The 16803-nt window shown below is 36.4% G+C and overlaps 1 long non-coding RNA gene across 1 annotated transcript in view; it reads left to right on the top strand.

The window, feature by feature from the left end:
* The window catches only part of LOC147847015 (uncharacterized), a 236817-nt gene that overhangs the window by 25685 nt on the left and 194329 nt on the right, over window positions 1-16803 (top strand). The window contains exon 2 of the long non-coding RNA XR_015476965.1: window positions 15957-16229. This is a non-coding gene — a long non-coding RNA (uncharacterized LOC147847015). The remainder of the gene's footprint in view (window positions 1-15956; window positions 16230-16803) is intronic.

The following is a 16803-nucleotide window of genomic DNA, read 5'->3' as shown; positions in this document are numbered from 1 at the left end:
TGCCTAGTTAACCTAATTAACCTAGTTAAGCCTTTAAATGTCACTTGGCTGTATAAAAGTGTCTTGAAAAATATCTAGTAAAATATTATTTACTGTCATCGTGGCAAAGAAAAATTAATCTGTTATTAGAAATAAGTTATTAAAACTTAAAAATGTGTTGAAAAAAGTCTTCCTTACATTAAACTGAAATTAGGGAAAAAATAAACACGGTGGTTATAATTCTGACTGTACATGCATCAAAGCTGAATTTATTTGATAACTAATACTGTAAACATGGCAATATTGTGAAACATTAATTCTATGTCAAATGAACATTTTTCCATATAAATACATTTTACATAGGTTTTATTCCTGTAACTGAAAGCTGAATTTTCAGACTCCAATCCCTTAGAAATCATGATAATTTGGTGTTTAAGAAAATAAATACGGTGCTCAGCGTATACAAGTACACCCCTCACAAATCTATCTTATAAATTTATATTTTTAATAGGAATCTGTACAATATTATATTTGTACATACAAAATACATTAGATTACTGAAGCAAAATCTGTAGCTCATGTAACAAAATAACTTACGATAACGGCCCAAAATCTAGTATACCCAAATTTAGGTTATAAAAGTATTAAATACAAATGTAAAAAGATGAAAAATCAAGAGAAGCAAAAAAAAAAAAAAAAAATAAAAATATATATATATATATATATATATTTATATATATATTTAGTTGACATTATATCTATATATCATTCTTTCATTTTCTTAATGGCTTAGTGCTTTTATTAATCCGGGGTCCCCACAGCGGAATAAACAGCCAATTTATCTAACATGTTTTATGCAGCGGATGCCCTTCCAGCTGCAACCCATCTCTGGGAAACATCCATGCACACTCATTCACACTCATACACTATGGACAATTTAGCCCACCCAATTCACCTGTACCACATGCCTTTGGACTGTGGGGGAAACTGGAGCACTCAGAGAAAATCCACGCGAACACAGGGAGAATATGCAAACTCCACACAGAAACACCAATTGACCCAGCCAAGGCGAAATGCTGTGAGGCGAAATGGATAAAAATATTAATGTTCAAAATGGGGTGTAATCAGTTATGCTGAGCACTGTATTTAAAAGCTGGAACAAATATATATATATATATATATATATATATGTATATGTATATATATATATATATATATATATATATATATATATATATATATATATATATATATATATGTATATATATATTTTTTTTTACTGGGATTTTTTTTCTATCAATTTAATGCATCTATATAAATTATTGGGTTTAGGCTATGTTTTAAATAATGCTCATTTTCTTGGACAGATTAAGCCATTTACTTTTCTTTTCTCTTCTTTCTTTTGACCTGCATTTTATGAATATATAATAATAATAATAATAATAATAATAATAATAATAATAATAATAATAATAATAATAATAATAATAATATTTCCCAGTAATGGGTTGTGGCTGGAAGGGCATCAGCTGCGTAAAATATGTGCCGGATAAATTAATGTTTCATTCCGCTGTGGCGACACCAGATTAATAAAGGGACTAAGCCGAAAAAATCTAAATAAATGAATGACTGAATAATAATAATAATAATAATAATAATAATAATAATAATAATAATATTGATAATCATAATACACCTTGAATGGCTAGAGGGTGAGTAAATATCAACAAACTTTAATCTTTGGGGAGAAATAAATCCCAGAATGTTTTTTCTTCTTCAAAATTTTTTATTTTTTTTTTTTATGGAAGAAAAACTTTAAAAATACTGAAAATAATTTTTGAAGTGCATATTGGAAAATCTGAAAAATGACAATCACAAAGAACAGAAATAGGGGAAGAGGGAAAAAACAATCACAGCGCACACCTGGGTTTATCTGAAGGACAACGGCTAACGTTACACTCAAGTTGAGTCCTTCAGGTCCTCAAACCATCAGTAAACATGAGCTTGAGGAGCAGGAGAGAGGACTCTACACTGTAGTGTGTGCAAATTGCTCTTCCTCTCAGCTGGTGATGCCGCGGTATGTAATGAGACGGCTTTTCTCAGCTCTATATCGCAATCAAGGTCACAGACAGACAAAACACTGAGACACATCTCTCCTTCCTGGAAATATAGATATACATTCAATGGCCAGTTTATTAGGTACACCAGTCTATTTGCTCAAAGACGTAAATTTCACATGGCAGCAACTCAGTGCATTTAGCCATGTAGACATGGTCAAGATGGTCTGTTGATGCCAGAGGTCAGAGGAGAATGACCAGACTGGTTCTAGCTGATAGAAAGGCAACAGTAACTCAAAAAAGCTCTTGTTACAACCGAGGTATGCAGAAGAGCATCTCTGAATGCACAACACGTCAAACCTTGAGGCGGATGGGCTACAGCAGCAGAAGATCCCACCGGGTGTCACTCCTGTCAGCTAAAAACCGGATGGTCGGGTCAGAATTTGGCATCGACAATATGTCAAACATGCCATTTATTAACAGTTTGGGCTGGTGATGGTGGTGTAATGGTGTGTGGGATATTTTCTTGGCACACTTTGGGCCCATTAGTACCATTTGAGTATCGTGCCAACACCACAGCCTACGCGAGTATTGTTGCTGACCATAAACGATGTACATCCCCTCATTACCACAGTGTACCCATCGTGGCTTCTTCTAGCAGGATAATGAGCCATTTCATAAAGCGCAAATCATCTCAGACTGGTTCCTTGAACATGACAGTGATGTTTACATGGACATCAGTAATCAAATTATTTCCATTAATCTAATTAAGACAATAATAAGATTAAGATGTTTACTTAATGAGCTTTTTGATTGTTCCTTTCATGATCCTGTTTTACATGTTATAGCACATAATTCGATTAATGTCATCGCATCACCACGCTATCCGCATTTCCTCCGGAGTTTCATGTAATTTCAGATGTTTCATTTTTAATTTGTCAACTTTAACTGCAGTTTGGCTCATTCACTTTCATTTGGGAACCTTTCATGCATGTTCCCCGTGACAAACGAGACATTGGATGCAACTGTGAACTGCTGGAAGAGTGTAGTTTAAATGGAGGTTCATACCGCATGCTGAATGGAAGAAAAAAAAGCTCTGAATTTCACGATGCAGGTGTCTGTGGTCTGCACTGACTCAGTAGGTGCAAAGTGTGTGCGTGTGTGTGTGTGTGTGTGTGTGTGTGTGTGTGTTTGTGGGGACTATCCTGTCACAAAATGTGTCAAAGTCCTACATGACGGTAATAGTTTAATTAAGGTGTTTACATGTCTGTGCTGCACTTCAATAATAATGAGACTAAAATTGGCATACTCCACGTCTTAATTTGATTTCTCTTCAGTTCGATTATGACCTTAATCTAATTAAATTAATCAAATTAAACTGATAAAAAAAACTGTTTACATGGTAGACACTTAATCAGAGTATTGTCTTAATCGCAATTAAATCAAAATATGAGTGTCCATGTAAACATACTCAATGAGTTCACTGTACTCAAATGACCTCCACATTCAACAGAACTCAATGGGCACCTTTGGGATGTGGTGGAAGGGGAGATTCATAAATTAGCAGATTTCCGTATTTTGTGAATCACGTTTTTGTTTTTTATTTTTCACCATTTATTTCTGCTTTTGATTTGCATTATGGGAGCTTGATCTTTCTACTAACAACTTTTAACCTCTGAAAAAGTGCATTTTTAATAATTGTAAATGATATGAAGTTTTTATATATTGTCTATTGTCATAACTAAAACAGCTCAAATTAACGGAGGAGGCAAGATGTCAAGTTGACAAAGTAAAAAAAAAAAAACTTAATTGTCCTTGATTTATTTTTGGAAATGTAAGAAAGTTGGTTTCCATTTAATCTGTTTTTGTAGTGCACTCACTTACTAATGTCCATGAGAACTGGGAACATGGTGACATTTTGTTTATTTTTAGAATGAGTCAGGACAAGCTCTGAAAAATAGACAATGCTGGCTTTGCTTCATAACTCCCATTGGAGATCAGCTGGCAAGAGATACACAGATACCACATTTCTCAGCCGATACCGACAGCCTTCATTCACAAGAAAATGACTGCTGACCATGAAGCCGTAGAGATATGAGAAGTTTAATGTTTCTGTCCTATTATGCATCTTTGAAAGGAAAACTAATGGAATCGTAATGCATTTTATAAACTCTTTTTTTTAACTCATTTTATAAAGTCTTTACACAATAGCAATAAGCATTATGATTATTGCATATTCAATGACTACATTTGCATGGACATCAGTAATGATAATCTGAATAAGGCAGTAATGTAATATGTGTTTACGTTAGGCTGGGTGATTTGGCCTAAATTCAAAATCTTAAATAAATAAAGACTTTAACTTGGTTCTGATTAATGAACGATTCTTTTTAATTATTTATTTAATTTTTTTGCTCTCTCCGCGCTGCCCACACTCGTCAATGCTACTAAGCTGACCAATGATAGAGCTTTCGTTATGTGTCATTGGTACAAGTGGTTACATTTTTTGAGAAGTCAGTGTCAGAATCAGTCTCGGTGAGCAGTATGTGACCGTGTGAAGCCTGCATCAGACCGTATGCTGTGCTCGACGCAGTAGTTTAAACAGAGTAGGGTCACATGACTCCACACAAAGTGGGGAAAGTGGACCTGGAAAAATTAGATCGATTACTTTAACATGTTAAAGTATATATGGATTATTGTCACCACGCTTTCCACGTTTTCTCTGAAGTTTCGACTTTAACTGCAGTTCGGCAGTTTCACTTTCATTCAGGATCATTTCATTTATTCCCCAGTGACAAACCGAGTTATTGGATGCGAGTATGAAGTAAGGATTGGTGCTTTAATAGATTTTGATGTCGCACGCCGAATGGAAAAATGAAACCTCCGCATTTCACAATGTGCCTGTCTGTGGCCTTTACTGACTTGGTAGGAGCAGAAAACAGTCAAACAACTTTTTATGAAATATCCTGTCGCAAAATGCGTCGAAAACTCCTACGTGACGGTAATAGTTTGATAAAAGTGTTTACATGTCTGTACTCCACTTCAATCAACACAGGCTCATTGTGAATTACATTGTGTGTGTAATTTCTGGAGAGCACGAATTATGTAGCCAGAGCTACGTATGGCTGGATTTTGTCTTAAATACGAACGTTAAGGGGTGTCTTTAAAACAAACGATTCGACCGCCGACGGCTTCTGTTTCTTTTTGCACTACCAGCTGACCACTGCTTTTTCACTGTTATTAGTTTTCCCAGTAGTTTTCCCAGCGTGTACATCGGCAGACTTGAGATGCAGAGTTACAACGGGGTTTGAGTCTGGCAAAGAACTGTACCAGAAAGAAGCTAAAACAAAAACAAAAGGCAAAAAATAAAATGAAAAAGTAAATAAAAGGGTGAGAACGTCATAAGATCTGAAAACGTTTGCGGGCAATCAGGCGGCCATCAGGGCTTTTTTTTAAAATCTGAATTGCTTTTGAAAAACTGGCTTTAGGGAATGGGGTGGTCGGGTCAACTGGTGCTTTTGTAAACTTTATCAATTGGGTTTGGGAAGGGGTGGGTGGTGGAACCTGGTGGTCAGTAAGTTGATGGATTTACGTGAGAACAGCAGGTGCGAATGCCACTCACAAGAGAAATCTGAGATCTGATCACAGCGGCCTTGGGTGGATTTGCGAAATCAAAAACTACAAAAAAAAAGTACCTCCTGGGACGCATTTTGCGCTGTCCCAAAATGTATACAGGGGCTGGGGTGTCACTTGGGGGGTGGGGGGAGTTAGGATGATTCTAAAGGCCCAAGATGTTATTAGGGGCCTACGACCACCTTCCCCCACTTTTCACCTTCGTCCCCCCGCTGCGACATCCCCAATGATTTGAATTATTTAGGCTGACATGTTTGCTGTTACAAAATATTTGATGTTTCTTAAAATAAAAGATATTGTGTTCAGAGGGGTAAAAGTTTTCGTTTTTTTACCCAGACAACTAAAACTATTTTAGAGCAGTATAATCACAAAACCGTGAAACCGTGATACTTTTATCCAAGATTATCTTACCGTCAGAGTCTCATACCGGCCCATGCCCATTTACATAGTAGACTCTTAATCAGAGCATTGTCTTAATCATATCAAAATTGCAATATTGGTGTCCATTTAAACATGCTCAATAAGATACATTAATGTGCTAAACTTAGTTGTACAATCTAACTTAATATTTTTAGTCCGTTTGATTGATGTAAGTTGAGATGACTAGAAAAGTTTATTTTATTCAACTAAAAACGTTTAGTCAGGAAGACTTCAGTTACTTGGTTAGTAAATAACATGCAACTACATGCAAACTTGTTTCTACAATCCCTAAAATACTCTTGAGAGTTAGTTGATATCCATACTAATAGTCAAGAATGTCTCCGAATAAAGTGTAACCATTCTTTCTAACTGAATTGAGTGGAAATGAAATCTATATGTTGATGCATTTCATGCAGACGATAATGACAAGAGAGCAGCACTTGTCTGCAGACCCTGAGGACATATATTGACACTTCATTAGAACCTCAAAAAGGTAATTCAGGTGAGCCAGGCACATTTTCCCCAACAGGCAATAAATCATCTTTCAAATGGGACAAACTTTTAATTAATATGGATGACTCAGAGGCCCTGATTCAAAAGTTACATAACGATTCAGATTGATATAGAGAAGGGAGGCGGCGTCATGAACTCAGCTTGTACTGCAGGGAAAAATACCCTCTTTTCCAGACAGGAGTTTAATTTTTTTAATAAAGCCATGCAAGAATGCGATAAGACAGTCGCTATTTCTTTACGATTTTGAATGGAAATAAAACATTTTTCCATGGATGTGTTGGCACAGGGATTGTCAATTACATTTTTTAATGAACTATATAGAGTTATTTAACTGAATATTGTCCTGTTACGGCAATTTTATAACCACATTTTTAGGAATGCACGATATATCGGCGGCCATATTGTTATCGGCCGATAAATGCTATTTTTACGGTTATCGTTTGGTCCTATGTTAAAATTAGGCTGATGTCTTTAAGCCGATAGATTACATAATTGTACAGAACTGCCTGCCTCGCGCATGCGTGGGTGGAACTTGTTCAGACTTGTCCAGTACACTACAATGGAGTTTTCCTCACATTGTTTATCCCTTCAAAGTCCATCCTTTTTTTGTGTGGTATTGCTGTGCGTTGCGTCAGTAAGTAGTGTCATTGTGTATTTTGCTTTAAATAGTCGCGGTATAGCATCGATGCACACATGCTAAACAACTTATTGTGTTGTTTGTAATCTAATATGATTATTTGTTATTATCAACGTGATGCTTGCCATCTGCTGTTGATGTAAGATTGTATTCGGTTTGATCGGCATATTCGTATTGATTGTAATGAGCGTCTTCAAGTTTCAAACTCACAGCAGTTTATCATAAACCTTTCGTCGATCATTTTTCCCGCAATTGACAGCAAAAATGAACATAGAAGCGTTGTATGATTGAGAAGCAGCACCTACATGTGTTCAAAAGAATCTAAAACGCCAAATATGATGAATTTGTCACGTTTTCTAAAGTAAATCATACTGTCTGAATTTCGCTTTATGATATTTTATGTTATCGGCCCAAAAATCCATATCGGATCATCCCTACAAATTTGAATTTGAACATTTTCTAAGTTAAGCTAAGCTACGGATTCTGTTACTTTGTTTAATGAAGTTGTTTTCAAAATGTGTGTACAGTAGGTGAGTTGAATTTAAAATGTAAAATACTCATTACAATACTCATCTCTTTCCCAATTAAGGCAGTTTGTAATTATTTTATCTTAAATGTTATTATGAAAACAACTTTTATTTTAAAATATATATTTTTAAAAATATTTATTTAAAATAAACTTCTTTTTTTTCATATATACAACAGTTCTGTCTGGTTCTTGAATCTATTTGGCTTATAGCTGTGCAATATTCTGCAAATAACAACACCCGTCCAGCCTCTAACCATTCACCCTTGTGTATTACTCTGCCCACAAGCGACAAGCAGAGACACTTTACAGTTGGATAATTATTGGTGCTGTTGGACAGCACTGTACTTTTGAGGCTCTTTTAGTTGAGAATGTCGTTGTTTAGATTGCAACTATGCAGTTTATTTATAAGGATAGTGCCTATTTTAATATTTTTAATTTCTGAGAGACAGCGCATTGGCGGCCATTAGCTTGTCTTTGAGCAGAACAAAGACGGTTGACGTTGTCCATCCACAGGATGGCAACAGAGACAGCATGATAAGCCTTTAGAGGAGGAAAAACATTGTAATTTCTTACTACAGCTGATCAAATCATTATTAAGCAGGTAAATGACATTTTAACTCTCTTTTGCATGCTGTAGTGCTGTATTTACACCATTTAATTGTTTTGTGTTGAGTGTGAGATGGGACTCTCAAATCTGGGATTTATGCATTTTGTGTTGGCCACTCTTTGTATAACCCTGGGTTACTTTTTGGTTGCCATCTGTTTGTTTCTAATGTGTCTCCTGTTTTCGTTACTGCAGACTAGTTCAGTAAAAAAGAGAGAAGAAATGCCCGAATGTGTTTAGCGTTTTTCCTTTTCGTAAAACACAACAGTAATCTGTTAGTGTTTGCATTGCTTTGGCTTTTTCTAGGGTAATAATTGTGATTTCACGATTACAACAGAGAAATATTGTGAATTTAATATAAAATCATGGTGTACACAACAATCTCTGGGCTTGCTGCATCACAAATACCAAAGTTTTAACAATTTATAAAAAAATTAATCACTTTCTGGCCATCGGATATGTATGGACATATCTATATCGATCAACGCACACCTCCCACCAATGCCGATATACAGCAACATCGCACTGCTATGAAAGTGATATTGCTCGTATATATGCGCAAGAATGCAATAAGACAGTCACTATTTCTAAGCTGTCCACACGGAAGTAAGCATCATACCGCTCTGTAGCATTTATTTTAAAGATGAAATGCAGCCATACATACCTCTGGATACATAATTCGTGCTCTCCAGAAATGTATACGGGGGTACATATTCACAATGACACTGTGTTGATTGAAGTGCAGTACAGACATGTAAACACCTTAATCAAACTATTACTGTAATGTAGGATTTTTTCGCTGCATTTTGCGACAGAATTTTTCATAAACACACGGCTGTTTGACACTATTTTCTGCACCAAGTCGGTAAAGTCAGTTTGTTGTGCGGTTTCAAATTCCATTTTATTTATTACTGTATTTATTTATTTATTCTTTAATTTATTTATTCTTTTATTTAATGTAAATGTTAAATAATATAAAAAATAGACACATTTTTTCACCCAACGGTAATTCTCATTTGCTTTTATTATATGGAAAATTAAGTAGCCAGCACAGGTTCTAAGTATGCCAGTTGGGTCTGAATTTTTATTTATTTTTTTAAAATAAAATTTCAGGCAAAATATTCCTTTTAAACTGAAATTGAAGTATTGTAATTACAACTGACCCTACTCAACATGAACACGGACCATCATACTTCATGACATGCTAATCACATTTGCATCTGAATGCGATCCAGTATTGTCAAATAAATCCGTTTGCTTCTGATACGTGTTCATCAAAGGCTGGCACACACTAATCAGAAAAACAACCCGCTGTCCAGTATGGGACACAATCAAAGTCTGTTGCTGTTTCATGTCAAATCAAGCCCAATTGTTTGGGCCTGTAGCCAGTTAATCACAGGCCCTGCAGCACTGGACACAGCAGCCAGAACACAAGTCAGCGCTAATTCAAGACCAGCAACAGACTGGCCAAGAATTCTGCTCTTCAGATTGATGAGGATAGTGTAATTGCTTTCTTTCACTGCTTTGGCACAATGTACACCTGATCTGTTTCTGTGAATGTAAATCATCTAGAAAAACAGTACAGCTGCATGATTGGGTATTAAAATATTGTGATCTTGATCCCAAAAAAACCTTACATTTTCCTAAATGACAACAGTTAGTCTGTGTATTAATCATTTGACACATTGGAGTAATAATAGTAACATTATTGTTAATACATTATTATAATTGTTGTCATTACCTTAACTATTAATGAAATGACTGTTGCTGTAGCCTCACAGCCAGAAGGTTGCTGGTTCGAGCCTCGGCTGGGCCTGAGTTTGCATGTTTTTCCTGTGTTTGCGTGGGTTTCCTCCGAGTGCTTCGGTTTCCCCCACAGTTCAAAGACATGTGCTAAAGGTGAATTGAATAAGCTAAATTGGCCATAGTGTATGTGTGTGGATTAGTGTGTATGGGTGTTTTCCATTGATGGGTTGCAGCTGGAAGGGCATCTGCTGCGTAAAACATATTCTGGATAAGTTGGCAGTTCATTTCGCTATGGCGAACCCAAGATTAATAAGGACTAAAGGCTGATCTATACTTCTGCGACAAGCACACGCGTATGCTACGGCGCAGCCTACGTGTTGACGCATAGTCCTATGCCGTGACCGTCGGTGTCGCTGACGTGCACCTCTCAAAAAATTTAACTACACGTCGCACTGACGCGTAGCGCAAGCTCTGTAATTGGTCGGCTTGGTAGTGCTGACGAGTCTGGGCGGCACCGAAAGCCATGGAGCCCAATGAAGCGATTGTTTACAAGTGTGGAGTCCCGTGTAGGAGCTCCGGATGTAAAGTTTTGTTTTGTGTTTACCTCACAGTTAAAGCTGTTGCACGTCCGCCGGTTCCTGCCTCAAAATGAGCGAGTTTGAGCCACTTGTACATTCAGGAAGCGTTCAGAAAAAACAAAATACCAGCGAAGAAACTTGACACAGAGGTTCAGTCGTTTCAGAAGTGTTAATGCAGATCAACAGAGACAGCGCGCAGAAGTATAAATGCACGGCTATGCGCGTTGCATGCGCCGTGGGTTACGCCGGTCACTTGACGCAGAAGTATAAACCAGGCTTAAGCCGAAAAGAAAATGAACGAATTAATGAATGACTGATGTTGTCTTCACAGAATAGTTAGCCAATCAGGAGCTTGATCTAGCGGCCATCATCTAATCAGGAGCTTGCTCCAGGAGCTGTGTCTGTGTGAAATCTGCTACTGGAACAAGCCCCTGATTGGATGGACACTAGAGCAAGCTCCTGATTGGTTAAGGTAGAGCGAATGTCCGCCAAATATCTGATTTTTTCAACTTTAGCAATTTGCGCATTAAGCAGCATCAAACCGCCAAAACGCTCAATTCGCACCATGTCATTCGCAAGATTCACGTCTAAGTAATGACCAATCACCTCTTTGCATTGACTTCACATTTTATCTGCATCTGGTGTCGGAAAAAATGTTTTTTTTTTTTTTTGTGGACATTCGTAACAGCATACTTTCCTACTTTTTAGTATGTGGAAAAACAGTATGTGAGCTGGGTAGGATGTCTGAATCAATTTTTATTCAAACACAGTAGGCGGGAAGTACCCAGATACCCTACTTCCAGATACTACTTCCGGTGTAACTCTGAAGGGCACATCCAATAGACATGAATGATCCAATTTATGAATGAGTGTAAAGCGCCATAACTGATGCGGGTGGGTCATGTGATAATAATAAACAGCGGATGTAGTATGTCTGAGTTCCATTCATACTATATAGAGCTAGGGCTGTGCGATAAATTAAAATTATATTTGTTTGAACATGCACGATTTCGCGATGTGCGATTTTTCTAACGGTCGTGTAGTAAAATTCAACCGTGGTAACCAGTCAAGTAGTATGCAATTCCGAACGCAACGTCAATCTTACCAAATATAGAGAACCTTTTTTTTAATGCTCAAACAGTTACATTTTAAACACATTTCTAAAATAATATGACTTGAATTTAATTTCATTTAACAGGAACTTTAGAAAAGCTGTCAGAATCATGGATGAACATAGTGATCTCAGCTTTAAACAAAACAATAAAGAGGCAACTCTCAAATTATACTGAAGTCTGCAGCTCTAATCGACAGTAAGTGTGACTCTAAGCATTCAATAAAAAAAAGGTGATTAAAAAAAGGTGCTGGTCCAGCCTCATCTATCAAAGCGACCAAATAAATTGTCATCCTTGATATTGGGAAACTAGTGAGATATGTGGCCCATTCAGTCCAGACGTAAAGTGAGTTATGTGGAATCTCACTGAAGCGTGAATAAAGCAGGAGATTTCAAGGAGCCGCCATTTGTGGCTGCAGTGATTTGGGATTTGTCACATGTACTAACTATTACAGACTGCAGCCGACAAAACCATATCACCAAATGATGTAATTAAAAAACAGCCCCTGGGGAGAGCTGTCATTGAAAACACACACACACACACACACACACACACAACACACACACACACATGCGCGCTCCCCTAGAGCACTAAATAGAAACACTGGAGAAGAAAGAGAGAAAATGCAGCTGGAGTTATGCAGAGATGAAAGAATCAGAGGTTATTCGCAAGGCCAAAAATATGCCCTCTGCAAATAGTCCAGCAGAGCTCTGTGGGTCCGCGAGAGGAGCCTTCGACCTTGAACACTGCAAAACAGCATCCGTTAATCAGTGTTTTACAGTCATTTCTTTTCAGTGGAAGTATTTAAAACCCTTTAAACGTTACAGATTTTTTTGAAAAGCTAAATCTCAGAATTGTTTGCTAAGAGAAAAACCATTCAAAACAAGTTCTCTCTTACAATTTATTTCCACATATTTAAATAAAGTCTTCATAAAAAGATTGCCACCAAGTTGAAAAGTTAATGCAAGGGATAACATGAAATATCATGTAGTACACTTGCTAATGTTTAAAGCTTTAAATCTGAAATTACCAATGTAATAGGATGTCACAATTAAAACATTACGGTCCCTATCATACACCCGGCGCAGTGTGGCGCAAGACGCGGCGCAATAGTCTTTTGGTAGTTTCAGCTTGGCGCAAGAGTCATTTTGAGGCATTGCGCTACGCTGTTTAAATAGCAAATGCATTAGCGCTCATTTGTGCGCCCATAGGCGTTCTGGTCTTAAAAGGAAGGCGTTCTGAGGTGGACCGCTGGTGCGTTGCTATTTTGAGAAACTATAATAGATTTTTCATTAGACCAAAACTAACCCGGTCTAAACTCCAGCGCAGAGTTGTGCCTCGCTTACACACTGCTTAATACGCACAAGAGAACAATAGGCAAATATCTTTACATATGAAAACATTTAAATATTAAGGATATGTATAGGATATAATAAGAATAGATATAGGATATAAATATAAAGGATTAAAATATTACAAAACATATTATTTTCTAGCCTACATAAATATGAAAAATCACTGCTTTTATGTCTTCTTCATCTCGGGAGGCTTTTTCAGTTCATTCATAACAATTTGCTTTTGTATAATGTTATTATTATTAGCAGTATTATTTAATATATCCATATTTATATTTGTTTTATTAAAAACAGGCTTAGATTTGCCCACCAGTCAAGTTTTAGACCATATGGGGCATGTCATTTTTTAGACTTACTTTACATCCTGTAAATAGCGAATGCGCTCTTGGCGCGACGCAGCTGGCTCTTAAAGGGAACGGGAGATGAGACTCTAATTGGTTTATTCTCAAAACACACCTATAACTCATTAAGAAAATAAACTCAACCCTTTTAGACCATGCGCCTTGGCGCAAAGCGAATTTTCCCGTCCGTAAATTAGCAAAAATGCGTTCTAACACACCCTGAAAGCGTTTGCGCCCGGCGTTTTGCGCTCTGCACATGGACCGTCAAAATAGAGCCCTACATGTTCAAATGCATGTTAACAGGGTATATTATCTTATTATATTACACTCACTGGTACTTTATTAGGTACACCTTACTAGTACTGGGTTGGACCCCCTTTTGCCTTTAGAACTGCCTTAATCCTTCGTGGCATATATTCAACAAGGTACTGGAAATATTCCTCAGAGATTTTGGTCTATATTGACATGATAGCATCACGTAGTAGACTTGTCGGCTGCACATCCATGTTGCGAATCTCAACATCTCAAAGATGCTCTATTGTTTTGAGTTCTGGTGACTGTGGAGGCCATTTGAGTACAGTTAACTCACTGTCATGTTCATGAAACCAGTCTGAGATGATTCACGCTTTATGATATGGTGCGTTATTTTGCTGGAAGTAGCCATCAGAAGATGGGTACACTGTGGTCTTAACTGAATGGACATGATCAGCAACAATACTCAGGTAGGCTGTAGTGTTGACACAATGCTCAGTTGGTACTGATGGGCCCAAAGTGTGCCAAGAACATATACCCCACTCCAATACACCACCATCATCAGCCTGAACCGTTGACAGAAGGCAGCATGGATCCATGCTTTCATGCTGTTGACACCAAATTCAGAAATCGAGACTCATTTTTTCAGTCTTCTGTTGTCCAATTTTGATGAGCCTGTGCAAATTTCAGCCTCAGTTTCCTGTTCTTAGCTGACAGGAGTGGCACTTCTGCTGCTGTAGACCACCCGTCTCAAGGTTGGACATGCTGTGCGTTCAGAGATGCTCTTCTGCAGGACTCGGTTGTAACAAGCAGTTATTTGAGTTACTGTTGCCTCTAACCAGTCTGGTCATTCTCTTCTGACCTCTGACATCATCAAGGCATTTGTGCTCACAGAACTGCCGCTCACTGCATATTTTCTCTTTTTCAGACCATTCTCTGTAAACCCTAGAGATGATTGTGTGTGAAAATACCAGTAGATTAACAGTTTCTGAAATACTCAGACCAACCCGTCTGGCACCAACAACCATGCCGCATTCAAAGTCACTTAAATCACCTGTCTTCTCCATTCTGATGCTCTGTTTGACCTGCAGCAGATCGTCTTATGTCTACTTGCCTAAATGCATTAAGTTGCTGCCATGTGATTGGCTGATTTGAAATTTGCGTTAATGAGCATTTGGACAGGTGAACCTAATAAAGTGGTAAAAAATGTTTATAAGTCTTGTTTCTAGTCCAAATATCCACATTTCAAAGCGAAATTAAAATGATTTTGCTTAACCAATAGGCAGCTAATTATAATAAAAAATAAATTATAATAAAAAATAAATTTGCTCCTACAAAACAAAACAATATTTTTACTTGATCTAAGAATTTAAAAAAGTGAGAACTATTTTTGCATTGTGATTATTCAATTGCTGTACCTGAAAACAGTAGAAAACCCTGTGAAATCTTGTGAAATTATATGAATATCACACTATTTCTTGCAGAAAAATAAAATATTGCATTATCAGATTTAAAATGACTAAGCCGAAAAGAAAATGAATGAATATCAGATCTTTCCAATATCGTACAGCCCTAATTTCAGCTACTTACCATTTTATATTGTTTAATGTATTAAATAAACATCAAAAGTCAAACAAAAAAAACTAAATGCAATGTGTTGTAGTAAATAAAAAAGATCGTTATAAAATGAGAAAACAAAGTTACCAAGACTTTAAAATTACAACAAAAATGACAATAGAATAGTAATATCACTACAATAATTCAACAAATGAACAGATAAATGATGCAAAAAGTTCAATGTTCAATTTTGCTGATGCATTTCATGAGCTAACTTGTTGAAATTCTTACACAAACACATCTTTAAGACTTCTGCAAGTAAAAAACTGCTTCCCAAATGGAGACACAAAATCTTATTATACCCTATAAGCTTCAAACCATGCATACCGTTTTGCTTGAATAAATGTATCTTGCTGTAAGGATGCTTCTTTTTCTCTTTTGCACACAAACACACACAAAAACACACACAAAAACACATATTTACAATAGCTATTTAATAATAATAATAATAATAATAATAATAATAATAATAATAATAATAATAATAATAAAACTAATAATAATAATAATAAAAATAATAATAACAATAATAATAATAATAAAAATAATAATAATATGTTCATTTTACTCTATTTTCTTCCAGCAATCATCTCAACAGCTGAAGTTGAAGATTACAATTGACATTCAGTCAAAGTACCAACAGCCAAGCGTGCAGACTGCTACTCAAAAACATCAGAAAGCATCTCTAGACACAGGAGACGGTTGTTTGCGTCATTCCTATGAGTGCAGAACAGACATGCATCACGTGACCGACAGAAACCATGTGCACGAGAAGCCAGGGACCACAGCCAGAACACAACCCACCATCCCATCTGAGGAAAATCCATGTGAACTAAGCATCTGCGTCCAGCCTCAGGTTAAACTCATACTTCTGCTATATGGGGGAAAATATATACATATCCTGGATTAATTCAACTACAAAAAATAAGCTTAAAAGGTGCCTCAGGAGAGAGGGGTTGTGTATTGTTTAAATAGTACAAGCATTTTAAATATTATTATAATATTTAAAATTGTATTTATTAATATAATATTGTATTGCAATAAAAAAAATAATTTAATTGTATTGCAAGTAAAAATAATCCTTATTTGGGGGTGGGACCGTGAAGTATTTACACTCAAGACATTTTTGCAGCTTGTTAACTAATTTTGCAGCTTGTTAACTAATTAAACTAATTTAAACTGAGCTGAAACAACGCAATTCTTGGTAAATTTGAGTCGATTGTTTAATGTTCAGTACTCTTAACTTTGTAAAAAAACAAACAAAAAGAAAGTTGCTTAATCGACTGGTGTTGATACAACATGAAGTAATTGTGTTAGAATTATTATAAAAGTAAAGCAAAATAGTATGTTTTCTAGTAATTCAGTGTACGAGAGACAATTACTCTGCTTATACTATGGTTACTACACTTAAATACACTCTTCGGATTTGA

Source organism: Danio rerio, chromosome 1, assembly GCF_052040795.2.
Source record: "Danio rerio strain M-AB ecotype USA chromosome 1, GRCz13ab, whole genome shotgun sequence".
Taxonomy (NCBI): Eukaryota; Metazoa; Chordata; class Actinopteri; order Cypriniformes; family Danionidae; genus Danio; species Danio rerio.
The sequence above is the reverse complement of the archived record's forward strand: the minus strand, read 5'-3'. Positions and strand labels throughout refer to the sequence as shown.